The sequence below is a fragment of the Giraffa tippelskirchi genome, chromosome X (genome assembly GCF_054371585.1).
Source record: "Giraffa tippelskirchi isolate mGirTip1 chromosome X, T2T-mGirTip1v1.2.pri, whole genome shotgun sequence".
NCBI lineage: Eukaryota > Metazoa > Chordata > Mammalia > Artiodactyla > Giraffidae > Giraffa > Giraffa tippelskirchi.
This window is the reverse complement of record NC_137289.1, coordinates 96,761,126-96,788,470: the sequence shown is the minus strand read 5'-3', so window position 1 is coordinate 96,788,470 and position 27,345 is coordinate 96,761,126. Positions and strand designations below refer to the sequence as shown.

The following is a 27,345-nucleotide window of genomic DNA, read 5'->3' as shown; positions in this document are numbered from 1 at the left end:
TTATTTGGTTGATATCTGCATTACATAGCTGACACTTTCAGTCCTTTTTGTCACCTTCTTCCTTAAAATCATAAGCTGGTTCCCATTGCCTCTGGGTCAAGTTTACATTTTTTTTTAGCATAGCATTCAGAGCCCTATCAAAGCTAGATCCCATCTTCCCAGACAGACTTATCTCTTGCCACAGATTTGTTATACTCCACACAGGCCCTGTACTTCTACACCTCCATGCCTTTGCTCATCAGGTCCAGATATTCTAGTTGAAATCCCATCCAGCCACCATCCTCTTTTCAGCCTGGTGAAATCCCCTTCAATCCATCTAGGGCCAGCTCAAACAGGCTTTTCCCTCAAAGCCCCCTTTGTTCAGACATCTATGCTGATTGCATAATCTCTTCCACTTGAGTCTTGTGACTACACCATGTCCGTCTCACTTCTGTTGTCTCAACAGCTCTAGTGTTGTTCCTGAGAAGGTATTCAATAAACGCTTATTGAGGAGGATTATAGTTGGGGAGGAAGAATATTAGCCAATCAACATATTTATGTAGCCAACACTCAATAAATCTGTGCCTTCAACTATGAGGGAAGAGGATTAAGGATACAAAAAGCATTTGTTACCCTGTCACTGCTCTCAAGGAATTTGTGATCTAGTTGGGGAGTAATAGCTCAGTTGGTAAAGAATCCGCCTGCAATGCAGGAGACCCCGGTTCGATTCCCCTGGAGAAGGGATAGGCTACCCACTCCAGTATTCTTGGGCTTCCCTTGTGGTTCAGCTGGTAGAGAATCCTCCTGCAATGCAGGATACGCAGGTTCGATCCCTGGGTCGGGACGATCCCCTGAAGAAGGAAATGGCAACCCATTCCAGTACTCTTGCCTGGGAAATCCCATGGAGAGGAGCCTGGCAGGCTACAGTTCATGGGGTCACAAAAGAATCAGACATGACTTAGCAACTCAACAACAACAACAACAACAAAGGACAGGGTAACTGTCTGTGAGCAAATGGATGGAGATAGGTCATGAAGTGTCTGGGAAGCCAAAATGGAGTCTCCATAGTTTTTGAGGAGCAATATGAAAAAAACAATTTTAGGAGGTAAGTGTGGTGGCAGCAGTGGACTGGAAAAGAGAAGATGAAAGGACTAGGAAGGCGGTTTGCTACTTCCAGTTTCAATGTAGGTGATTTGGGATGGAGGAGGAAGGCATGAGGGAAAGGAGGAAGAGAAAATATTCCCAACAGTTGCACTGAAAGAGCCAGGTAGGGATGGGGTGAGATTGTGCTAATTGGTGGTATGGCATACTATTAACAGCATCTTTTTTAAAAAATTGAAATATAGTTGATGTACCATGTTGTGCCACTCGGCTGTGCAGCAAAGTGATTCAGTTATACACATATATACATTCTTTTTAAATATTCTTTTCCATTATGATTTATCCTAGGACATGTTACACAGTAGGACCTTGCTGTTTATCCATTCTAAATGTAATAGTTTGCATCTACCAATCCCAAACTCCTAGTCCATCCCTCTCCCTCCCCCATCCCCCTTGGCATACACAAGTCCATTCTCTATGTCTATGAATTTGTTTCTGTTTTGCATATAGGTTCATTGTGTCATATTTTAGATTCCACATATAAATGATATCATATGGTATTTGTCTTTCTCTTTCTGACTTACTTCACTTAGTATAATAATGTCTAGTTGCATTCATGTTGCTGCAAATGGCATTATTTCATTCTTTCTATGACTGTAGTATTCCATCATATACACACAAACATACACACACACACACAACATCTTCTTTATCCATTCATGTGCTGATGGACATTTAGGTTCTTTCCATGTTTTGGTTATTGTGAACAATGCTGCTATGAACATGGGGGTGCATACGTATCTTTCTGAATTATAGTATTGACTGGGTATATTCCAGGAATTGCTGGATCACATGGCAATTCTATTTTTAGTTTTCTACGGAACCTCCCTCCATAGGGTTCTCCATAGTGGCTGCACCAGTTTGCATTCCCACCAACAAGTATAGGAGGGTTCCCTTTTCTCCACAACCTCTCCAGCATTTATTGCTTGTAGACTTTTTAATGATGGCCATTCTGACTCGTGTGAGGTGGTACCACATTCTGGTGTACTAGCATCTTGTTTAACTAACGACAGTGACACACGTTGGTATGAATAAATTAATACTTCCATCTCAACTAGCACATTTGGCAAAACAAGTATATAAACCAATGAGTAGAATGATACATATGACCTTTCAAATAAAAATATAAAATATACCACATACTCCAATGCTAACAAGCATGAAGAAACAATGAAATGTTCTATTTCTTATTTTTGTTCAAGAACAAAAACTGTTTACCTGCATGTGGCATTCTGTGTAAGTAATATATGCCAGGTACCACAAATGTGGAAAAGGGAGGATACAAGAGGAACAAAGAGTTTAAACGGGGTATGATACTATTTACCAAGATATAAGTATTGTCTTAGGGTTTCCCTGATAGCTTGGCTGGTAAAGAATCCGCCTGCAATGCAGGAGACCCTGGCTTGATTCCTGGGTCAGAAAGATCCCCTGGAGAAGGGATAGGCTACCCACTCCAGTATTCTTGGGCTTCCCTGGTGGCTCAGATGGTAAAGAATCCCCCTGCAATGTGGGAGACCTGGGTTTGATCCCCGGGTTGGGAAGATCCTCTGGAGGAGGGAATGGCAACCCACTCCAGTATTCTTGCCTGGAGAATCCCCATGGACAAAGGAGCCTGGTGGGCTACAGTCCATGAAGTCCCAAAGAGTTGGACACAAATAAGCAACTAAGCATAGCACAGCACAAGTAAGCTTGAAGGTGGTTAAGAACTAGCACATACATAAAATCACCCTTTTTCTGCCTACTATATTTTGAACTACCTGAGGACAAAGTGACTTAAATCTTTGTTACTAAGTGCTTGACTCAAAGACAGAACTCAGTAAATAATCTAGTTTATATTTCAATTCCTGTTTTAGTTACTTTATTTTGAGAGGCAGAAATGAAATGCAAATCTTGGATAGTAGTTTCTGGGGTGCCTTATTTCTTTTTTGTTGATGTTGTTGACATCTATTTATTTTCAGCTTTTACAGTTAGTCTATAATTTAGAACAATGGGTAGCATTTGCAGGAGAGAATGTCAGAGTAAAAGTGGCAGATGAAAGGACATAAAGGTAGTGTAGGAAAGGAAAAAGTAAGAATAAAAATATCACTTCATTAGAAAGTCAAGAATTATTTTTAAGTGTTAAGAGGACAGTAGAGACTTAAATACATTGTCAAGGTTAAAAAGTAAACAATAGAAAACTATTATATAAATAAAAAAATAGAGGATGATAGAAGCATATGTACATCATATGAGGGAATAAGCAGTTACTGTCTAAACTTGATTAAACAAGAAGCACAGATATTTCCTAGCATTATATTAGTTGAGGTGCCTTATTTCAGAGGTTTGGGCCAATCCTTAACCCAAGGCACTTTCTCTACCTGTCAAAATTTCAAGTAAAGATCCCAGGAGGAAATAATAGTGCTTCTTCTCACAGTGTGGTCTTCATGTGGGAGTCATCCTCATAGATGAGTAGGTGTTAAGAGAAAAGATAGGACTCAGAACAGGCAGTACAAAAACAGCAGTCCTCAAACCTTTTGGTCTCAAGATCCCTTTAATGTTCAAAATTATTGAGGGACCTAAAGAACTTTTATTTATAAGAATTCTATTAATATCTACAGATATTTACTGAATTATAAACCAAACCCAGAAATATTTAAAATAAATATTTATTAATGCATTTAAATATAACAAACTCATCCCACTATATGTTAACATTAACTTTGGGGGAAAAACTATATTAAAAAAAAAAAAAAACTTAGTGAGAGGCATTTTGCAAATCCTTTTAATTTTTTATTTACAAATTTATTTATTTTTTATATTTTTGGTTGCACCACACGGCTTGCAGGATCTTAGTTCCCTGATCAGGCTCCCTATAGTGGAACCTCAGTGTCCTAACCACTGGACAACCAAGGAATTCCCACAAACCTCTTTTTTTAGTATGATTTATTTATTTGGCTGCACCAGGTCTTAGCTGTAACATGCAGGATATTTTAGTTGTAGCATGTGGGATCTAGTTACCTGACCAGGGATCGAATCTGGGTCCCCTGAATTGGGAGCATGGAGTCTTAGCCACTGGACCACCAGGGAAGTCCTCCATAAATATTTTTAATGTTTGCCTTAAGAGGAGGCATATTCGATTTGCCATCAGAGCAATGACATGGGAACCTGTCACACAACCTCTAGAAAACTCCACTGAACATTCTTGAGAAAATGAGGATGAAAAGGGGAAAGAGGGTCTTAATATTAACACGAAAATAGTTTTGACTGGCTACCCCTTTGTAGACCTCTTGGGCTCAGGAAGCCCAGACCACTCTTTGAGAACTGTTAAAGGAGAGAAAAAACACAGAATGGATAAACCATCCTTGGGCAACACTCACGATTGCTAAGAAAGAAGAAGAGGACAAAACAGTCAGATGAGACCATGCTGATAGATGAAGGAAGTGGAAGTGAAGTAAACAACAAACTAGTACTTCCTATAAATACTTTCCCAAGGGATAAATAGCTTTGATATATAAAGAGATTGTTCAAATTATTACAATTGAATCCCAACAGAAGAAAGGGCATAAGATATTGGTAAGTAGATAATTCATTAAAGGGGCTTTAAAAACTTGAGAAATTAAAATTGAAATAGTAACATGCTACCTTCCGTTAGCATTTCTCAAAGATTCTGGTTTTGTTTTGTTTTTTCTGGCTGTGCCATGAGGCTTAGACTTCCCTGTAGCTCAGACAGGAAAGAATCTGTCTGCAATGCAGGAGACCTGGGTTCAATCCCTGGGTCAGGAAGATCCTCTGGAAAAGGGCATGGCAACCCACTGCAGTATTCTTGCCTGGAGAATCCCATGGACAGAGGAGCCTGGTGGGCTACAGTCTGTGGTTGCAAGAGTTGGACACAACTGAGCGACTAATACCACTACCATGAGGCTTGGGATCTTAGTTCGCCAACCAGGGATGGAAGCTGTGCCCCCTGCAGTGAAATTGCAGAGTCCTAACCACTGAACCACCAGGGAATTCCCACAGAGATTCTTCAAATACCATAGAACCCTGTTAGAGGAAGACTTTCAAGAGAGTGACAAACAAGATAACTAGAGAAGCACCCTGAAGTTCAAGGACAAGAGCCTGCCACTTGTCCTTGAGACACCAGTCAAAATTTATAGATCACTCTCACTTTGGAATATATGCATAAAACACCAAATAAACTTTAAGAAACTTAATATAGCATTACACTGAAAGGTTTGCCTACTATAAATAAAGAGAGTTTATTCTAAGTACACAAGATTGATACCACAAGGGATCTATCAACATCATTGATCAGATTAATAGATTTTAAAAAGGCCATAATCACCTCAACAGATGTCAAGAATGTATTTTTAAAAAAATATATTCCAGATTGAAATATTTTTAAAAATATTCCAGGGAGAAAATTTGTTTCTTAACATGATACAGAATATTTAAACTAAAACCAAGAAGCAAAATCTCATTCCCCTTAATACAGGAAGACAATTATGCCTCCTGCTACCTAGTATATTTAACATGGTAAAATAAAACTTTTAAGAGGAAAAAAGTGAAGAATGTATATACGAAAGGAATACATATCTAATTTTTATGTTTGGATTGCATGAATGGAAATTTATACAACTCTAAGAATATTAGCTAAAAATAACTAAAAGTAACAAATGAATTCAGAAAGTATAAGGTAAACAAAACAACCGCATTCCCATGAACTATCACAGAACTAGAAAATACAATAATTTATTTATGATAGAGACGTGATCTTGAAACACAATTTGCTGCATGCTCACTCGCTTCTGTTGTGTCTCTTTGCGACCCTATGGACTGTAGCACGCCAGGCTTCTCTGTCCATTGGATTCTCTAGGCAGGAATACTGGAGTGGGTAGCCACACCCTCTTCCAGGGGATCTTCCCTACCCAGGGATTGAACCCCAGACCTCCTGCATCTTCTGCATCACAGGCAGATTCTTTACTGCTGAAATCTATTTATGATAGAGACATAATCTTAAAACAAAATATTACCTTAATATTTATAAAATCCAAGTATGAGGGAAAAAACGAATGACATAAATTGACATGCATCATGTTCTTAGAAAGTTTAAATACAGTAAGAATGATACAGACACTAATTTGAATTCTGAATTGTATTACAACCATATATTAATCTAGATTTTTAGGGCAGTGAAGATATTCCGTATGACACCCTAATCGTGGAGACATGCCATGGTACATTGGTTCAAACCCATGGAATATGAAACACAAAGAGGGAACCCTAAAGTAAACTCTGGACTTTGTGAAAAGTGAAAGTTGTTTAGTCGTGTCTAACTCTTTGTGACCCCATGGACTATACAGTCTTCATGGACTATACAGTCTTCATGGACTATACAGTCCATGGAATTCTCTAGGCCAGAATACTGGAGTAAGTAGCCTTTCCCTTCTCCAAGGGATCTTCCCAACCCAGGAATCAAACCCAGGTCTCTCGCATTGCAGGCAGATTCTTTACCAATTGAGCTATCAGGGAAATTATCAGGGAAATTCTGGACTTTAGTTAATAATAATGTATCAATATTGGCCCATCAAGTATAACAAGTGTACTATACTAACTGCAAGATATTAGTAATAGAGGAAACTGAGGTGAGGGAAGTATATGGGAACTCTCTGTACTTTCTGCTCAATTTTTCTGTAAACCTGAAACCGCTTAAAAAAAAAAAAAAGATCTATTAAGTTTTGAAAAAAATCAAAGGAGACTAAATGGGTAGTTTACGCATAAGGAAACTTTTACTCTTAAAAATTATCCTGTGGAACACAGAAATCTCTATTAAAGTTATTTAGACCAATTCTCCAAGTTCACAGTGCATCAGATCCCCTGGAGGGTTCATTAAAACACAGACTGCTAGGCCCCCTACCTGACCTCACCCCCGACTTTTGATTCCTTTAAGTCTGAGGTGGGACCTGACCATTAGATTTCCTAAGGAGGTCCCAGGGACCTGGGACTGTGCTGCTGGCCCTGTGCATCAAGAAAAATATAAAGTCTGAGAAAAAGAAGAGCAAGGCCAAGGAGTCACCAAAATGGGGCTATAGGGCACACAAAAAATTAGACAGCACATATAAAACACGTTGAGCCTTTTTTGCAGAGCATATTAGACAAGGTTGGGAGAGATAACAAGTTCCACCTGTTTAAAAACTTGAGCAAGAAGATTGAAAGGTAGTATTTGTCTAGTCTTATCACATCCTTTCTCTCATATTGCTATACTGACCTAAAATCATAAATCTGTAATGGACAAAGGCATTAAGAAAGGTAGGAATAGGAGAACAAGATGGCGAAGGAGTAGGTGGACATGGAATACATCTCTCTCCATGGATACATCAAGAATACACCTTCAGACACAGAAGTGCATGCAGAACACCAGCTTAGAGCAGACAGGAGTAACTGACCAGTGGAAAAGAATATATAGAACCACACAAAACTCAGTAGGATGAAGGAACTAGGAGGGAAAACAGGAGTGTTAGTAGGACTGGACCTGCCCTCTGCAGGTAGGGGAACTGAAGCAGAGGTCCGATCCCCACATGGGGCAATTGTCTGAGTCAGAGGAGAAACATTTAAGGCTGAGAGTGAAACAGCTGATCTGTGGCAGCCTAAATGGAATGAGAATCAGACAGTCCTTGCCGCAGCCATACATACCCCAGACAGGAACGCTGGTCCTCTGGAAGGTGCAGTGGCTGGGAGCTGGAGTTTAAGTATTGTGGAGCAATCCCAGGGTGAGGGCTGCTGTTGACTGCAGAGAGACGGATCAGGGGGATGTGAGGGAGGAGATCATGGTGGGAAATGCCAGTGGAGGAAAGCCAGGCAGCCATGGAAGCAAGGCGATACTGCTGAGTCACGTGTAAGGGGTGGAGCCATCATCGCAGCCTGTTACTCCCCACAACACAGCATTGGCAGCTGAACAACAGGGAGGCTGGCCCAGCAAATGCCTGAGCACTGAACTACAGAGTAGGACCCCACTCAGGGTGCCCCTTTAAGTGCCTGATGTGCCAATCTACAGAGTAGGACCCCAGCCAGGGGGTCCCCTCTATGTGCCTGACATGCTGAACAACAGAGAAGGACTGACCCCAGGCAAGGGAGCCCTTTAAGTACCCAAACGAGGCACTTTGGTGAGAAAGACTCGCCAAAGCGGCCTTCTGATCGCCAGCTACAAGAGGCTGGAAAAAAGACTCTGATAGGGCCACAACTCCTGCAGAGGAGGCAGTCTGTGTCACTGTACACTTAGCACCAGCAGGGTCCCCACAACCTAAGCAGATGCACCACCTTCACACTCAACTCTCACTGGGGCAGAGCTGTCACAGGCAAAATAAGTCTTGCATCTATGCGCACAGGGTCACTTCAGTCGTGTCTGACTCTTTGCAATGCTGTAGACTGTGGCCTGCCAGGCTTCTCTATCAGGGAGGGGAGTTCTCCAGGCAAGAATACTGGAGCATATTGGCCAATACTGGTTGCCATACCCTTCTAGAGCACTATATTTCCTGCTGCCCTAGCCGCCAACTCCTCTGAGTACCTTGTGCTGCCAGAACCCCTGTGACCAAAGCTAGCTGTACCACCTCCACACCAGGCCCTCACAGGGGCAAACCCAAGTCCTCCAGGGCAGCCTCAGAGCAAACCCCAGTGGACGACCCACACGTAGAGGTGGAAATAAAACCACGATTGAAACCCAGGGGCAGTGTGGCTAAGGAAGAAGGCCCAAAACCTTCCCACCAGCTGTACGAGCTTCAGATTAAATCCACAGGATCAACCAGGCAGACTCTGTGTCTATAGAATATATAAAAGGACACTGAGAGCTCCCACAAAAGAAAACACACTAGTTCTGATAGCTGTGGACATTGAAGGCAAGAACACACAGGAGTAGGACCAGATTAGAATCTGAGCTGCCCCCACAGCAGGTCCAGAGACCAGCACAGTGTTGGAGGACAGCCTAGGGAGGTAAGGTGGACTCCCAGTGAGGGAAAGGACTCTGACAGCAGTGACTCAAGAAAAACATTTATTATTCTTATTTTTTTACTTGTTCTGTAGATTCTTTTGGATTTTCTTCTTTTTTTCCTCCCCCTGCCCTCCACTGTTTGGTTGTCAATTTTACTGGCACTAACAAATCCAATTAAGCTTTTGAGCTTTTTTTTTCTTAGTCATATTTTTTTGTTCTTGTTATAAACCTCTACCTCTGTGTTGGTCTTTTGCAGTTCTGTGGAGATTTACTTTTTTTCTCTCTTTTTTAGTTTTAATTTTTAATTTTTTAAGGCTATTATTATTTTTTCTACATTTATTCCTTTGTTTGCTTTTCCTACTGGTCTTTTCCCCATGCACTTAATCTTTAATGTTTATAAATCTTCTTTATTTACCTCTACTTAACTTTGTATATCTATTATTTCTTTATTTTCTTTCTCCCCTTTCCTCTCAACATATTTGTTAGTTTTATTTTCATTGCTTTATTCCAAAATCAGCACCTTGCTTTTGTTTTCAAGTTTGTGGAAACTGTTTTCCAGTTTATGCTTTAGTGAGTTTTTTTCTGGTAGATACAATTTTTGGTTTCCTTTGTTCACCAGGTCAATCCATTATACTTTATTTTTGTTGGACTGTTTTGATTTTGCTTATGGGTGTGTATATATATATGTGTATATTCAGTCACACTTTTTATTGTTGTTATAAACCTCTGCCTTTACATTGTGCTTTCGCAGTTCTGTGGAGTTTTCCTTTTTTTTTTTTCTTTTTTCTTCTTCCGTTTTTTTCTTTTATCTTTTTTATAATTTTATTTTTTAAACGTATTATATTTTTTCTACATTTATTCCTTTATTTGCCTTTCCTACTGTGCTTTTTCCCTTACAGTTAATCTTTAATGTATATAAATCTTCTTCATCTACCTCTATTTAACCTTGCATATCTATTCTTTCTTACTTTTCTTTCTTTCCTTTCCTCTCAACATATTTGTTAGTTTTCTTTTCATTGCTTTCTTCTCCACTTGACACCTTGCTTTAGTTTTGTTTTCCAGTCTGTGCTTTAGTTAGTTTTGTTCTTAACTGGTAAATATAATTGACTTCCTTTGTTCGCCGGTCAATCTACTGTACTTTATTTTTGTTGGACTGTTTTGACTTTGTTCATGGGTGTATATGTATATGTTTTAATTCCATTATTTTAATTATCATTTGCCTGATTTTGTAACTGCCATTGGTCTGGGGTTCATCTTTGGTGTCTCGTTTTTGGATATTTGTTTTAATCTCACTTAATGCCATAACAAACCACTTGTAGAATCTTAGTTCCTGACCGGAGATCAAGCCGTGAGACTCCAAGACCATAGATTACCAGAGAACTAACCCTATGCTATGCTATGCTAAGTCGCTTCAGCCGTGTCCGACTCTGTGTGACCCCATAGACAGCAGCTCACCAGGCTCCGCCGTCCCTAGGATTCTCCAGGCAAGAATACTGGAGTGGGTTGCCATTTCTTTCTCCAGTGCATGAAAGGGAAAAGGGAAAAGTGAAAGTGAAGTCGCTCAGTCGTGTCCAACTCTGTGCGACCCCATGGACTGTAGCCTACCAGGCTCCTCCATCCATGGGATTTCCCTAGGGAGTATCAAATAGTGAGAACTCACACAAAGGAAACCACTTGAATACAAGACCCAGTATCAACCTACCACCAGTAGCACCCTGTGCAGGATGCCTCATCTAAACAACAAACAAAAGAAAAATACAAACTCAATCATCAGCAGACAGGATTACCACCTCACTCAGCCTTGCCCATCAGAGGAAAAACAAACAAACAAAAACTCAGCACAAATCTCACCCTATATGAAGCTTGCACAAACCACTGGACCAACCTTAGGAGGGTAGAAACCAAAAGGAAGAAAGAATTCCACCTTCTTCAAGGAAAGAATTCAACTTTCCTTAAAGTATGGGAAAAGGGGACCTCAAACACACTAAGTTAAAAAATAATGAAAAGTCAGAGAAATACTAAATGAAAGAACAAACTAGAAACACAGTAGTCCAAATAAATGAAGAGGAAATAGGCAAACCACCTGAAAAATAATTCAGAATAATGATAGTCAAGATGATTAAAAACTTGAAAACAAAATGGAGAAAATGCAAGAATGAATTAAGAAAGATTTAGACGAATTAAGGAATAAACATACAGAGACAAACAACACAATTGCTGAAATTAAAAATACTCTAGAAGGAATCAATAGCAGAATATTTGAATCGGAAGAATGAATCAGTGAGCTGGAAGATAAAATGGTGGAAATAACTTCCGAAGAGCAGAATAAGGTAAAAAGAATGAAAAGAGCTAAGGACAGTCTCAGAGAACTCTGGGACAATATCAAACACACCAACATTTGAATCTATAGGGGTCCCAGAAGAAGAAGAGAAAAAGAAAGGGTATGAGAAAATTTTTGAAATGATTACAGTTGAAAATTTCCCCAACATGGAAAAGGAAATAGTCAATCAAGTCCAAGAGGCACAAAGAGTCCCATACAGGATAAACCCAAGGAGAACACACCAAGACACATTCAAATCAAACTAACAAAGAGTAAACACAAAGAAAGAATATTAAAAGCAGCAAGGGAGAAGCAACAAGTAACAAACAAGGGAAATCCCATATGCTTAACACCTGATCTTTCAGCAGAAACTCTGCAGGCCAGAAGGGAATGGCAGGATGTATTTAAAGTACTGAAAGGGAAAAATCTACAACGAAGATTACTGTACTCGGCAAGGATCTCCTTTAAAATTCATGGAGAAATAAAAAGCTTTTCAGACAAGCAAAAGTTAAGAGAATTCAGTACCACCAAACCAGCTTTACAACAAATGTTAAAGGGACCTATATAGTCAAAAACTACAAGAGAAGAAAAAAGATCTATAAAATCAACCCCAAACAATTAACAAATTGGCAATAGGAACATATATATCAATAATTACTTTAAATGTAAATGGATTAAATACTCCAACCAAAAAACACAGACTGGCTGAATGGATACAAAGACAAGACCCATATATATGTTGTCTACAAGAAACCCACTTCAGACCTAAAGACATATATAGACTGAAAGTGAGAGGATGGAAAAATATATTCCATGCAAATGGGAAGCAAAAGAAAGCTAGAGTAGCAATTCTCATATCAGACAAAATAGACCTTAAGATAAAGACTATAACAAGAGATAAGGAAGGACACTACACAATGATCAAGGGATCAATCCAAGAGGAAGACATAACAATTGTAAATATCTATGTATCCAACATAGGAGCACCTCAATACATAAGACAAACACTAACAGACATGAAAGGAGAAACTGACAGTAACACAATAATAGTAGGAGACTTTAACACCCCACTCACACCAATGGACAGATCATCAAAACAGAAAGTTAATAAGGAAACACAAGTCTTAAATGATACGTTAGGTGAGATGGATCTCATTGATACCTTCAGGACATTTCATCCAAATGCAGAAGAATACACCTTCTTCTCAAGTGCATATGGAACATTCTCCAGGATAGACCACATCTTGGGTCACAAATCAAACCTCAGTAAATTTAAGAAAGTTGAAATTGTATCAAGCATCTTCTCTGACCACAATGCTATGAGACTAGATATCAATTACAAGAAAAAAACTGTAAGAAACAAAAACACATGGAGACTAAACAACACATTTCTAAATAACCAACAGGTAACTGAAGAAATCAAAAGGGAAATAAAAAAATGTCTAGAAACAAATGACAATGAGAACACGACAACTCAAAACCTGTGGGATGCAGCAAAAGCTGTTCTAAGAGGGAATTTATACCAATACAATCCTACCTCAAGAAACAAGAAAAACATTGAATAGAAAACCTAATGTTACACCTAAAACAACTCGAAAAAGAAGAACAACAAAATCCCAAAATTAGTGGAAAGAAATCATAAAGATCCAAGCAGAAATAAATGGAAAAGAAATAAAAGAACAATAGTAAAGATTAATAAAACTAAAAGCTGGTTCTCTGAGAAGATAAATAAAATTGACAAACCTTTAGCCAGACTCATCAAGAAAAAAAGAGAGAAGAATCAAATCAACAAAATTAGAAATGAAAAAGGAGAGGTTGTAACAGACAATGCAGAAATACAAAGGATTATAAGAGACTATTATGAACAACTATATGTCAATAAAATAGATAATCTGGAAGAAATGGACAGATCCTTAGAAAAGTTCAGTCTTCCAAGACTGAACCAGGAAGAAGTAGAAATTATGAACAACCCAATTACAAGCACTGAAATTGAAGCTGTGATCAAAAATCTCCCAAAAAACAAAAGCCCAGGACCAGATGGCTTCACAGGAGAATTCTATCAAATACTTGGGGAAGAGCTAATGCCTATCCTTCTAAAGCTCTTTCAAAAAATTGCAGAGGAAGGAACACTTCCAAACTCATTCTACGGAGGCCACCATCACCCTGATACCAGAACACGATAAAGGCAACACAAAAAAAGAAAACTACAGGCCAGTAACACTGATGAACATAGATGCAAAAATCCTCAACAAAATTTTAGCAAACAGAATTCAGCAACACATCAAAAAGCTCATACACCATGATCAAGTTGGGTTTATTCCAGGGATGCAAGGATTCATCAATATATGCAAATCAATGTGATACACCATATTAACAAATTGAAAGATAAAAACTGTATGATAATCTCAATAGATGCAGAGAAAGCCTTTGACAAAATTCAGCACTCATTTATGAATAAAACTCTTCAAAAAATGGGCTTAGAAGGTACCTACCTGATCATAGTAAAGGCCATATATGATAAGCCTACAGCAAAATTATTCTCCGTGGTGAGAAATTGAAAGCATTCCCCCTAAGATCAGGAACAAGACAAGGGTGTCTACTTTTGCCACTATTATTCAACATAGTTTTGGAAGTCCTAGCTGAAGCAATCAGAGAAGAAAAAAAATAAAAGGAATCAGTATCAGAAAAGAAGAAGTAAACTTCTCACTGTTTGCAGATGACATGATACTATACATAGAAAACGCTAAAAATAGTATCAGAAAATTACTAGAGCTAATCAGTGAATTTAGCAAAGTTGCAGCATACAAAATCAATGCACAAAAATTACTTGCATTTCTATATACTAACAATGAAAAATCAGAAAGAGAAATTAAGGAAGCAATCCCATTCACCACTGCAACGAAAAGAATTAAATATCTAGGAATAAACTTACCTAAGGAGACAAAAGAACTGTACACAGAAAATTATAAGACACTAATGAAAGAAATAAAAGATGACATAAACAGATGGGGAGATATTCCATGTTCCTAGGAAGAATCAACATTGTGAAAATGACTATACTACCAAATGCAATCTACAGATTCAATGTGATCCCTATCAAATTACCAGTGGCATTTTTCACAGATCTAGAACAAAAAATTTCACAATTCATATGGAAACACAAAAAACCCTGAATAGCCAAAGCAGTCTTGAGAAAGAAAAATGGAGCTGGAGGAATCACCTTTCTGACTTCAGATTATACTACAAAGCTACAGTCATCAAGACAGTATAGTATAACACTGGCACAAAACAGAATTATAGACCAATGGAACAAGATAGAAAGCCCAGAAAGAAACCCATGCACCTTATTTTTGACAAAGGAGGCAAGAATATACAATGGGGCAAAGACAACCTCTTCAATAAATGGTGCTTGGAAAACTGGACAGCTACATGTAAAAGAATGAAATTAGAACACTTTTTAACACCATACACAAAGATAAACTCAAAATGGATTAAAGACCTAAATGTAAGACTAGAAACTATAAAACTCTTAGAGGAAAACATAGGCAGAACACTCGATCACATAAAGCAAAGCAAGATCCTCTATGACCCACCTCCTAGAGTAATGGAAATAAAAACAAAAGTAAACAAGCGGGACCTGATTAAACTTAAAAGCTTTTGCACAGCAAAGGAAACTATAAGCAAGGTGAAAAGACAACCCTCAGAATGGAAGAAAATAATAGCAAATGAAACAACTGACAAAGGATTAATTTCCAAAATACATAAGCAGCTCATACAACTCAATACCAGAAAAACAAACAACCCAATCAGAAAGTGGGAAAAAGACCTAAACAGACATTTCTCCAAAGACATACAGATGGCTAACAAACACATGAAAAGATGCTCAACATCGTTCATTATTAGAGAAATGCAAATCAAAACTACAATGAGATATCACCTCACACCAGTCAGAATGGCCATCATCAAAAAGTCTACAAACAATAAATGCTGGAGAGAGTGTGGAGAAAAGGGAACACTCTTGCACTATTGGTGGGAATGTAAATTGATGCAGCCACTATGGAAGACAGTATGGAGATTCCTTAAAAAAATAGGAATAGAACCACCATGACCCAGCAATCCCACACCTAGGCATATACCCTGAGGAAACCAAAATTGAAAAAGACTCATGTATCACATTGTTCATTGCAACACTATTTACAATAGCTAGAGCATGGAAGCAACCTAGATGTCCATCGACAGAAGAATGGATAAAGAAGTTGTGGTACATATACACAATGAAATTACTCAGCCATAAAAAAGGAATGCACTTGAGTCAATTCTAATGAGGTGGATGAACTTAGAACCTATTATACAGAGTGAAGTAAGTCAGAAAGAGAAAGATAAACATCGTATTCTAACACATATATACAGAATCTAGAAAAATGGTACTGAAGAATTTATTTACAGGGCAACAATGGAGAAACAGACATAGGGAATAGACTTATGGACATGGGGAGAGGGAACAGGAGGGTGAGATGTATGGAAAGAGTAACATGGAAATTTACATTACCATATATAAAATAGATAGCCAAGGGGAATTTGCTGTACGGATCAGGAACTCAAACAGGGGTTCTGTATCAACCTAGAGGGGTGGGATGGGGAGGGAGATGGGAGGGAGATTCAAAAGGGAGGGGATATATGTATACCTATGGCTGATTCGTGTTGAGGTTTGACAGAAAAGAGCAAAATTTTGTAGAGCAATTATCCTTCAATAAAAAATAAGTAAATTAAAAAAAAAGAAAGGTAGGAATGAATAGATTGGCCTAGTTGAAGTGGAGAGTACACTGGAGAATACACCTAAGACCAACTAAAGATGCTGGACTAAATCTGCATTCTCCATCCCCTCCCTTTTCTCTTAAAGATTGATCCCAGACAATGTGACTCACTAGACTGTCCCCTCATTTCCAGGAGACAAAATGTGCAACTGACACCAAGTCTGAACTCTGGCACAATCCCCTCTGCTTCTCTCTACACTCAAACGTGGTTATGGTGGTGGTTTAGCCACTAAGTTGTGTTCAACCCTTTGCGACCCTATGGAGCCTGCCAGGCTCCTCTGTCCACGGGATTCTCCAGGCAAGAATACTGGAGTGGGTTGTCATTTTCTTCTCCAGGGGATTTTCCCAATCCAGGAATTTAACTCAGGTCTCCCACATTGCAGGTAGATATTTTTACCGACTGAACTACAAGGGAAGCCTAAACATGTACAGAAATCAAAAGGTGGATGGAGAACATATGAAAAGTTTCTAAGAAACTCCAATATGTGTCCACAAGGCCAAACATCCAGTGCTGTCTATCGTGTTTAGCACAGTTTTTCTAGCAACCAGCATAGTAGCTGGCACATTATAAATGCTCAAAGAGTGACCAAATCTGAGGGAAGTGATGGAAAGCTGAATGGTCCTCCTATATGATCACAACGCACACTTCTCTTTTTTAAATTTATTTTTAATTGGAGGATAATTGCTTTACAATATTGTGTTGGTTTCTGCCATACATCAACATGAATCAGCCATAGGTATGCATGTGTCCCCTCCCTCTTGAACCTCTCTCCCACCTCTGACCCCATCCCACCCCTCTAGATTGTCACAGAGCACCAGGTTTGAGTTCCCTGCATCACACAGCAAATTCCCACAGGCTATCTATGTTACATATGGTAATATATACGTTTCCATGCTACTCTGTCAATCCATCACACCCTCTTCTTCCCCCACTGTGTCCATAAGTCTGTTCTCTATGTCTGTATCTCCACTACTGCCCTGCAAATAGGTTCAGCAATACCATCTTTCTGGATTCCACATATATATATATATATATATACTAAGACTCACCCTCTTAGAATCCTTATATTGGAGCACTACAGTGAGAATACTTAGGCCCAGGTACCAAGGACAGGAGAGATGGAGTAAATTCGAACATACACCCACACGCCCTAGGGAAGACAGGCAAGGAAACAGAGAGAGATGGAAATAGTACAGTAATATTAAGATCTAGGCTGTTCTCGTCTCCATACTACGTGCTGTGTATATAAGATAAACAGTAAGAAGAGTCCCCTGCCCTTTACCCACATCCAATTCAAGCACAGTATGAAGTAGGCATCTTAAGGAAGCTCACAGTCCTATCTGCAGGTCCTAGAAGATCTGGGACAACTTATGAGTGCAAACTCCTACACATCCTGTAGGCAGGAAGCTTCTCGACGATCGTGCACATCTCTCCATCCTCAGAGGGCAGTGGGTGAGGGTGCCCTCCATGGATGGAGGGAAATAGCTAGGTTCACTCTTTGGCACTCTCAACATTTGCGCCCATCTGTACTGTGGACCTGGGTTTCTCCTAAAGATGCCCACCAGAGGGCACATCCCGTGATTCTGCCTGCCTGGTTCCTTACTGGATCCTCAACACAGTGCCTGACACATGGCAGAAACTCCATAAATATTCAGGAAGGTGAGAAGAGACACAGAATGCACTCAGTCCTGCCCCATGTATGCGGGGCTCCCTCTTTTCAAAGCTCTGACTGGAACAGAGCTCTGACAATGCTTGAGATAGTACTCACTCCTAGGCTGAAAGGGAGAGACGGAGGGAGGTCGAGAGGGTACAAAGGCTCTGGTCCCTGCCTGCTGCTGCGTGTGGAGAAGAAGGCAGGAAGGGACTACAGAAAATACCCACTCTCTAACACTCTATGCGCCTGAGCACATATTTAATAAGGATATTTCTTCTAGAACGCAGATCAGCCCACCAGTCAGAGAGCCCAAATCTCTATCTATCCTGTTCTCCTGTGATTTCCCAGTATCCACCAGTCACTTAAAAACTCTTACTGAAAAAAAGAAAATAAGAAAAAAAAAAAAACTCTTACTGGGAAGGAAGACAGAAGGGAAGGAGGGAGAAAAGGAAGCAGGAAGGGAGGGGAAAAGGGAATGAAGGAGGAAAAGAGGGAGGACATATAGGTTCTGTCCTTGGTGCAGTTCAGCCCACCCTCTCTGAATCCTTGCCCAGGTGCATTGCATGGAGACAGCACTAGCACCCAGAGAGCAAGGATTAGAGGGGTGGGCAGGGCAGAAGGCTCAAGCACCCATTGCTCTCAAGGCAGAGAAGGCTCTCTGTTGTCTGGGTCAGTGTGAGAGCAGGAAGGAGAAGTATGTACACTGTGAGCATTAGAAGGGGGATTCCTAAAAAGCCCCATTCTGCTCTGTAACTACCTAGAGGGATAGAAAGGGGTGGGAGGTGGGAGGGAGGTTCAAGAGGGAGGGGGCGTATGTATACCTATGGCTGATTCATGTTGATGTGTGGCAGAAACCAACACATTGTAAAGCAATTAGCCCTTCAATTAAAAACAAATAAAAAAAAATGTTAAAGCCCTATTCTGCCACACAACTGAACTCAGCATGTGCAGGATATTAGGTGGCACAGAAGTCCACTCTCCTACACATATCCTTTGTGGTAAGGACCACATCCCTCTTGTGTACTTCATATGCCCATTGCCTGGCCTAGTAGCAGCACCTTGCTCAATAAATACCTGGGGAAGGGAGGCGAGGAGATTCACAGGTGCTTTGTCCTTCCACCTGCAGAAAAGGGCCCCACCTGTGGTGCTAGAGTAGGTGTGCTGTGCCATGCTAGCACTCACATCTAGGGCACAAGGAAAGCAAAGGGGGAGCCGAGCAGAAGGCTCAGCTGTGCACACCACAGGTGCACCTGTGTGAGGGGATAAAGAGAAGTGTAGTTCCCATCCCCTGAGCTCACGTATCCACAGGCACTGTCATGAGAAAGCTGACTGTCCCAGGACCCGCTAGACAGTGAAGTTGGTGTCCCTGACTGGCTAGGTTACCATGGCATCCCCAAAGAACAGGAGCTCAGTTAATGTGTTAAACGGATAGGCAAAGAAATGCACACATAAATAACTGACTGATGGACTTCCCTGGTGGTGCAGTGGATAAGAATCTGCCTGCCAATGCAGGGGATGTGGGTTTGATCCCTGGTCTGGGAAGATTCCACATGCTATGGAGCAACTAAGACCAAGAGCCACAACAATTAAAGCCCATGCGCCTAGAGCCTGTGCTCTGCAACAAGAGAAGCCAACCACAGTGAGAAGCCCACACACCGCAAGAGTAGCCCCCTCTCGCCACAACTAGAGAAAGCCCATGTACAGGAACGAAGAGCCAGTGCAATCAAAAATAAATATAAATAAATATTTTTTTAAAAAACTTCTTTAATAAAAAAACAACAAATAACTGACTGAAAGCTCAGCAAAGCACAGGAAGGCAAAATGCTGGATAGGCTTCATTCTACAGAGACCAGGCTCCCAATCTCACATCCTCTTTTTTTTTTTTTTTTAATTTTTTGGCTGCACCACATGGCATGTGGGTTCTTAGTTCCCTGACCCAGGATCAAACCTGTGCCCCCTGCATTGGAAATGCAGACTCTTAACCACAAGGCCACCAGAGAAGTCCCCCAATCTCACACCCTTGCATAAGCTCACTGCCCTACACTCAGTCTAGGATGCAAGAAGACAAAGTGGAAATGAAAATCCAGTTGAGGCACCTGTACCCCATATGTGCTTTTGAGTGCATGCACACATCAAGGAAGTGCACGCTTCTGCAGACAAGTGTAGATATGAACAAAGGCTCTCTTCTGCCTCTGAGTTTTGTGCAGAAATGTGTCTCTAGGTGTGTCTGTGTGGATCTGCATGTACACAATGAGAGGCCTCAATTCCTGGCACACCCTGCACTCCTCTTCTCTAGGCTTAGGGAAGTTCATTCAGCCCACACCTCCACCAGACAAGAAGTCCTGTAAGGAGAGAAGCTACCTCATATTCAGCAGGATGCTCCCAGCCCAGTGCATGACACACAAAAAGTCATCAATACATACACATATGCTGATTGGATTGTTTGGCAGGAGGCGCTTGATGACAGGGCTCCCCCCTCCTGTAATCCATGCACATAGGAGGTGCTTTGAGAATTCACAGCTCCGATATGCAATGGGTACGGGAGAAGGAGCAGTTCATTCTTCTACACGTCGTGTGTGTGTATGCATGTGCACATGTGTTGTGTTAATTGCATACCCTGAAAAGTAATGATAAGGGTCTTCCCTGACATGGTCTTGGCTGTGAGTTCACTTAACCTTGCTTAACCTCATGCTCACCAAGTGTGTGGCTCTGGAGGGTGGGGAGAGTTGTGAGCAGATGTACCTCTGCCACAGCTCGCAGGGACGCAACACTGGGCACATGCATAAGAAATGGGGAATCACGTTCCCTCCCACCCTCTACAGGTTAAGTCCCTCAGAGGAGGTTGACTTGCTTGCCACTGCATCCCCAGCACTTCCACTAAATCAGCGATTCAAAGTTGAGCAAACATCAGAGCCAGTGAGAAGGCTTGTGAGAATACACGTGGCTGTGGTCCATAACTTAGCAGTTCAGGGGGAGGGCCCAAGAATTTGCATTTCTAACAGGGTCCCAGGTGATACTGATGCTCCTGGCCCAGTGATTACACTTTGAGAGCCACCACTCTAAACAGACATGAGACTGATGAAAGAATGGGACAGCTGATGTAAAGACTCTCTACTATTTTAAACACAGATGCAATCCCCTCTCTATAAAATTTTGTACAAGGGCAATGAACTGGGACAGCATCTGTCCCCAAGTACTGAGAATGAGAGAGGGACCTGAATAGGAAGCTCAGGGCTCTTCAGATCAGTCTATCAGCATGTGCATGTGTGTGTGTGTGTGTGTGTGTACAAGAAATGTCACCGTCGTGTGTGTGTGTGTGTGTGCGCGTACAAGAAATGTCACCGTCCTGCTCACAGGTAATTTTCCTGCTGCTGCTGCTGCTGCTAAGTCGCTTCAGTCATGTCCGACTCTGTGCGACCCCATAGACGGCAGTTCACCAGGCTCAGCTGTCCATGGGATTCTCCAGGCAAGAACACTGTAGTGGGTTGCCATTTCCTTCTCCAATGGATGAAAGTGAAAAGTGAAAGTGAAGTCACTCAGTCATGTCTGACTCTTGGTAACCCCATGGACTGCAGCCCACCAGGCTCCTCCATCCATGGGATTTTCCTGGCAAGAGTACTGGAGTGGGTTGCCATTGCCTTCTCTGGTGATTTTCCTATGATTGTGCAAAGGGGACATGCCCTTTTTGCATATGCATGTGGGGGATAAGCAGTAAGTAAGGGCAACTTCCACCCAAGCTCTGGCTGTGGAAGGGGTGTACAGAAAGCTCACTGCCTTGTACGCTGGACATGGGAAACAGCACACTGCTAGTGACACTTAGTATCCTGCATACTCTGTGGATGCCACTCTGGGTACAGAAGACACACTTTCTGTGTCTCTGTGCCTGAGCACTGTGTGTGTGTTCGCAGGGAAGGCTCACTTTTCTGCATCCAGTGTGTTCACACGTGATCCTACAGAAAGGGAAAGACAGGCTCTCTCCCACACAGCAGTACAAATGGGAGCAGCAGTGAGAAGGCCTCCATCATTGAGTCCCTATCCATAGAAGGTTAGGAAAGTTGGTGGGTCTACATGCTGGGGAGGCAGCGGGACAGCACAACAGCCTATTTCTCCTGCCCCTGCTGTAAGCAGGAGTCTCTGCACGTAGGTCCATGTCACTAAGTGTGTCTGGGGGCTGGGGTGTTGACAAATCTCGCTCTGACATATCCTGCATATGTTTGGGTCTGCAGAGCAGGCAGCAGGAACCACAGAGCTCTACTCCATTCCTCTGAACAGTGTGCAGCACCCATGTGTTTGTGTGTTTGTCAGTCACCCACCAGAATATAAGGGTAACAACTGTGTCCATTTTGACCCCTGCTACATCCTCTGTGATGAGATAGTACCTGGCATCAAGGAGACCCTCAAATATCTTGGGGAAGAAGGGAAAGAAGGAGGAAAGGTTGTTGTTCTGTCCTCCTACATGTAGATAAGGCTCCTTGCCTTGGAGTCCCAAACAGTGGCAGTGATTCAAGACAGCACCAGCTCCCAGACTGAACAAGGGAGAGGGATGCACCCAGCCAGGGCCCACCCTGCGGTATGTGTTTATGTGTATGCACCCAGTCAGGCCCCTCTTCTGCACACAGTGCCTTTATGTGGAACTGTACTGAGGCTTTGAAGATTCTCCTACACACATCTGTCTGTGACCAGGATGTAGGGTGGCTATGTCAATTCCCAATGTGCAGCCCGCCCACCCTGAGGACATGTGGGCATGATGAATGAAAAGGAGTCCATTCTCCAACCTGCAGGGAAGGACCAGAAGCAGTGCATTTTCTCATGGGCTGGTTGCCCAGCACCGCACCTGAGCTAGAGCAGGTACTCAGTAGGTAGTTGTAGAACGTGGGGGGCGGGGAGGGGGGGTAGGAGGACACAGAGGTGCTCTGTTCTAGGCGAAGATGGTGCTTCCTCTCTCAGAATCCTTGCCCAGGTGCATTGCATTCAGAAAGCACTCTCACCCAGGTAGCAAGGATTAGAGAGGGGGAGCCAGAACAGAAGATTCCAGCAACTGCATACCTTGCATGTATGTTTAACAAGGAGGCTCACCATTCCTGCCCATTGCATTTACATAGGATTGAATTAAAGAGAAGGTGCTCCTGCATGGATCAGTGTAACAGAGGACGAGAAGTTTTGTACTTGTTAGTAAGTTGGGGGGTGGGGTAGGGCAGATAAGTCCCCTGCATGGCTGCTCACCCCGAGTACATGCAGCGGTGATGGGTGATGAGAAAGTCTCCTCTCTGGACTGGAAGATCCAGGAGGACAGGGGCCAAGTCTGTCTTGTCCATCTTCTGTGTCCTACACTCACCACAGTGCCTCAAAAATATTATTTGTGAAAGGAAAGAATGAATGAGGGACAGGTGGCAGGAAAGCATGCAGCAAGTAGCTAAGAGGCAATAGCCAGATCATCTGTCCTGCTCCACGCAGAGCAGGCTCACCCTCAAGGATCTCTACCCTAGGGCACAGCATTTAGAAGGCGCTCTCACTTGTGCACAAAGGAGGAGAGGAGAAACAGAGCAGAAAGCACTGGTGCTGGCACCCTGTATGTGTGCAGATGTACTTATTTAATTCTCATGGTCCCATCCCCACAAAGCATCACTACATGCTTTTAACAGACTGATCCCCCTCTCCCCAGCGTGTACACATATACTCACCACCACGCACAAGGTCCCACGGCCATTCTCTCTCAGACACAGCCTCTGAATACAGGCTGTGAGCAGCACCTTTTTCAGATCGTATGTGAAAGTTCACATGTGTTGGCTGTGCAGCTGGGGGTTAACAAGAAGGCTGGGATGATCTAGCAGGGGGTGGAGGGGGGCATGAATGTGTATGCACATACTGGGGATGGCATGGTAAAGGGGCTACGATACCCCTTTCCACTCCTCTGCCAAACTATGAGCTTGGGGAGGGCAACGACTGCTTGTGTCATCACCCACTGCATGTTTCCCCATTAGTGTATGAATGCAGGAAGCCAGAATAAAGAGAAAGCTCACACCCTGACATAGGTGTAAGCCCGCCACAGGGGAATGAGGCCCTTTCTGCCACCTGTCCTCCAGAGAGCCCAGGGTTGAGGACTCTGGGTCAGTCCATTATCATTCACCAGTGAATCTCTGCCACCCAATGCAGCATACCTCCTAGGAAATGAAATGTTTGAAAGACGATGAGTCAGTGGAAGAGGTCATGTACCAGTACTCGGTCCTTCTCCACGTAGACCAGGCTCAGCCTCTTTGAATCCTTGAATAGGTGTGTTGCACTAGAGCAGCACTCACACCTAGGTTCCAAGGATTCGAGAGGGGGAGCAGACAAGAAGGCTCAGGCACCTGCTCTGTGTGTGTGTATGTAGCTATGATAGAGTCTTGGTCTCATGTATATACACTGAGGATTGACTGTACAGAGAGGCAGAGAACATTCTGTATGAGATCAGAGAACATTCCTGCTTTTGTGTACCTGTGGGTGACAGCAGCAATGAGAAGTCCACTCTGTGGCCCACCCACCCTCAGGGCAGATGGAGCAAAGGCTGATGAAGAATTCCAGTCTCCTCCCTCAACCATAAGCACCATAAGGGCCTGTTCATGACTATAGGCTCACCACCCAGCTTAGTACCATGTATGGAAGAGGTGATCAATGAACATTGGCGAGATGGCTGGGAAGAGGCTAGAAAGGTGCTCTGTCCCATATGGAAGATGGGAGCTCTCACATTCAGAATCCTTGCCCAGGTGGATTGCATTCACAAAGCACTCTCACCTGGGGAGCAAGAATTAGAGAGGGGAGCCAGAACAGATGGTCCCACGTGGGCTTAAGGAGAGGGCTCACTCTTCTTCACAGAAGCTGCTCACTCGTGATATGGAAGAGAAGGTTCTGAAGCTTCACAATGAAGATGTCTAGTTGAATACATGTCTTTTCTGTTCTCTCAGATAACAACAACAAAGCAACAACAAAGAAGTATAAACCTACAAGGGCAAAGAGACTGAGAGGAGAAGAGGGTGAAAGGAAAGAGTGAATAAATGAATATCACTGAGGCTCATTAACATGTGACCACATACTGGATAGCCCACCAGCCTCCTCTGTCCATGGATGGAATTCTCTAGGCAGGAATACCGGTATGGGCAGCCATTCCCTTCTCCAGGGGATCTTCCTGACCCAGAGATTGAAAGTGGGTCTCCTGCACTGTAGGCAGATTCTTTATCATCTGAGCCACCAGGGAAGGCCATAGTTGAGTGCAGTTGTTCTCAAACTCTAACATGCATCAGGATCAACTGGAGAGCATGGTTATATACAGGTTATAGGGGTTTCCAACTCCATAGGCCTGAGGAAGGGCCCAAGAATTTGCATTTGTAAGAGGTTCCCAGGAGATGCTGCTGCTGCTGGGACTACAGTGGTGTGGTGGGAAAACCATGCACTCTGGTGTTCACATAACCCTGGTTCAAATCCAAGTTCCACCACGAATGAGCTTAGAGAACCGACATTTCTGAAAAATGGGGTCAATAAAGCCTAATTCCAGATGTTCAAGCTGGTTTTAGAAAAGGCAGAGGAACCAGAGATCAAATTGCCAACATCCGCTGGATCATCGAAAAAGCAAGAGAGTTCCAGAAAAACATCTATTTCTGCTTTATTGACTATGCCAAAGCCTTTGACTGTGTGGATCACAATAAACTGTGGAAAATTCTGAAAGAGATGGAAATACCAGACCATCTGACCTGCCTCTTGAGAAACCTGTATGCAGGTCAGGAATCAGGGTTAGAACTGGACATGGAACAACAGACGGGTTCCAAATAGGAAAAGGAGTACATCAAAGCTGTATATTGTCACCCTGCTTATTTAACTTATATGCAGAGTACATCATGAGAAACGCTGGGCTGGAAGAAGCACAAGCTGGAATCAAGATTGCTGGGAGAAAGATCAATAACCTCAGATATGCGGATGACACCACAGTTATGGCAGAAAGTGAAAAAGAACTAAAGAGCCTCTTGATGAAAGTAAAAGAGGAGAGTGAAAAAGTTGGTTTAAAGCTCAACATTCAGAAAACTAAGATCATGGCATCTGGTCCCATCACTTCATGGCAAATAGATGGGGAAACAGTGGAAACAGTGGCTGACTTTATTTTTTTTTTTTGGTTCCAAAATCACTGCAGATGGTGATTGCAGCCATGAAATTAAAAGATGCTTACTCCTTGGAAGGAAAGTTATGACCAACCTAGACAGCATATTAAAAAGCAGAGACATTACTTTGTCAACAAAGGTCCGTCTAGTCAAGGCTATGGTTTTTCCAGTGGTCATGTATGGTTGTGCGAGTTGGACTATAAAGAAAGCTGAACACCAAAAATTGATGCTTTTGAACTGTGGTGTTGGAGAAGACTCTTGAGAGCCCCTTGGACTGCAAGGAGATCCAACCAGTCCATCCTACAGGAGATCAGTCCTGGGTGTTCATTGGAAGGACTGATGCTGAAGCTGAAACTCCAATACTTTGGCCACTTGATGTGAAGAGCTGACTCATTTGAAAAGACCCTGATGCTGGTTAAGATTGAGGGCAGGAGGAGAAGGGGACGACAGAGGATGAGACGGTTGGATGGCATCACCGACTCAGTAGACATGAGTCTGGGTAAACTCCAGGAGTTGGTGATGGACAGGGAGGCCTGGCGTGCTGTGGTTTATGGGGTCGCAAAGAGTCGGACATGATTGAGTGACTGAACTGAACTGAACTGAACTGAAAGCCTACTTCCTAACGGTGCCATGAAAATAAAACAGGATGACAAATAAACACAAAATGGAGCACAGTACCTACCACGTGGCTATCATTACTTGTATTTCTTACCCTCCACTTAAATGCATCTGTGTATTTGAATGAGTGTGCCTTCTTAAGGGCAGGGATGACACTCCTGCACACAAGGGACAGGGGATAGGAAAGAGGTCTGAATATCCATGAAACTGAGTACCTGTGGTGGACAGGGGGGAGAGAATAAATAGATCCATTCTGTCGAATTCCTTTGTGTGTACTGTGTCTCCCTTAATCTCCCTCATCAACGAAGGTCACACCCTATGCTCATATTAAAGACGGTGAAGGAAAACGGCAGAGGTTCCCCTGTCCTCCACCCTGTGCATGTGTCTGAGAAAAGGGGCGGGCGGAGAGCGAGTGTGAGCGCAGGGAGGAAGGACTGCAACAGCAAAGTGCACCCTGGCCTGCTCGCGCAAATGCAGCCTATGGGAACGGTGTTTAGACAGTTTGCTGTTCAACTGTAGGAGCAGTGCAGTCAGAGCCTGTGCATTCATACTGGGGATGAAGTTCAGCGTGTGGGGCGGCGGCGGAGGTGGGGGGGAGGGGCGGGGAGGAGAAGCACATGCTCTCCATACACGAGAATGAGGGAACTGAGGCATCCTTCCTGAACACCCTGACTGTTGGAGGGAATTGTAGAAAGCTCACCCTCCCCCAGGC

General features: G+C 42.5%; 1 protein-coding gene across 3 annotated transcripts in view; it reads right to left on the bottom strand.

Annotated features, from left to right (window-relative positions):
- The window catches only part of CLCN5 (Cl-/H+ antiporter 5), a 193,382-nt gene that overhangs the window by 53,995 nt on the left and 112,042 nt on the right, over positions 1 to 27,345 (bottom strand). The window contains exon 1 of one of the 3 annotated variants that reach the window (XM_081567377.1): positions 7,810 to 7,893. The exons of the other annotated variants lie outside the window; for them this stretch is intronic. The gene's annotated coding sequence lies outside the window, so the exon portion shown is untranslated. Of the gene's footprint in view, positions 1 to 7,809; positions 7,894 to 27,345 lie in introns of those variants that run through there. 3 annotated transcript variants of the gene reach the window in all.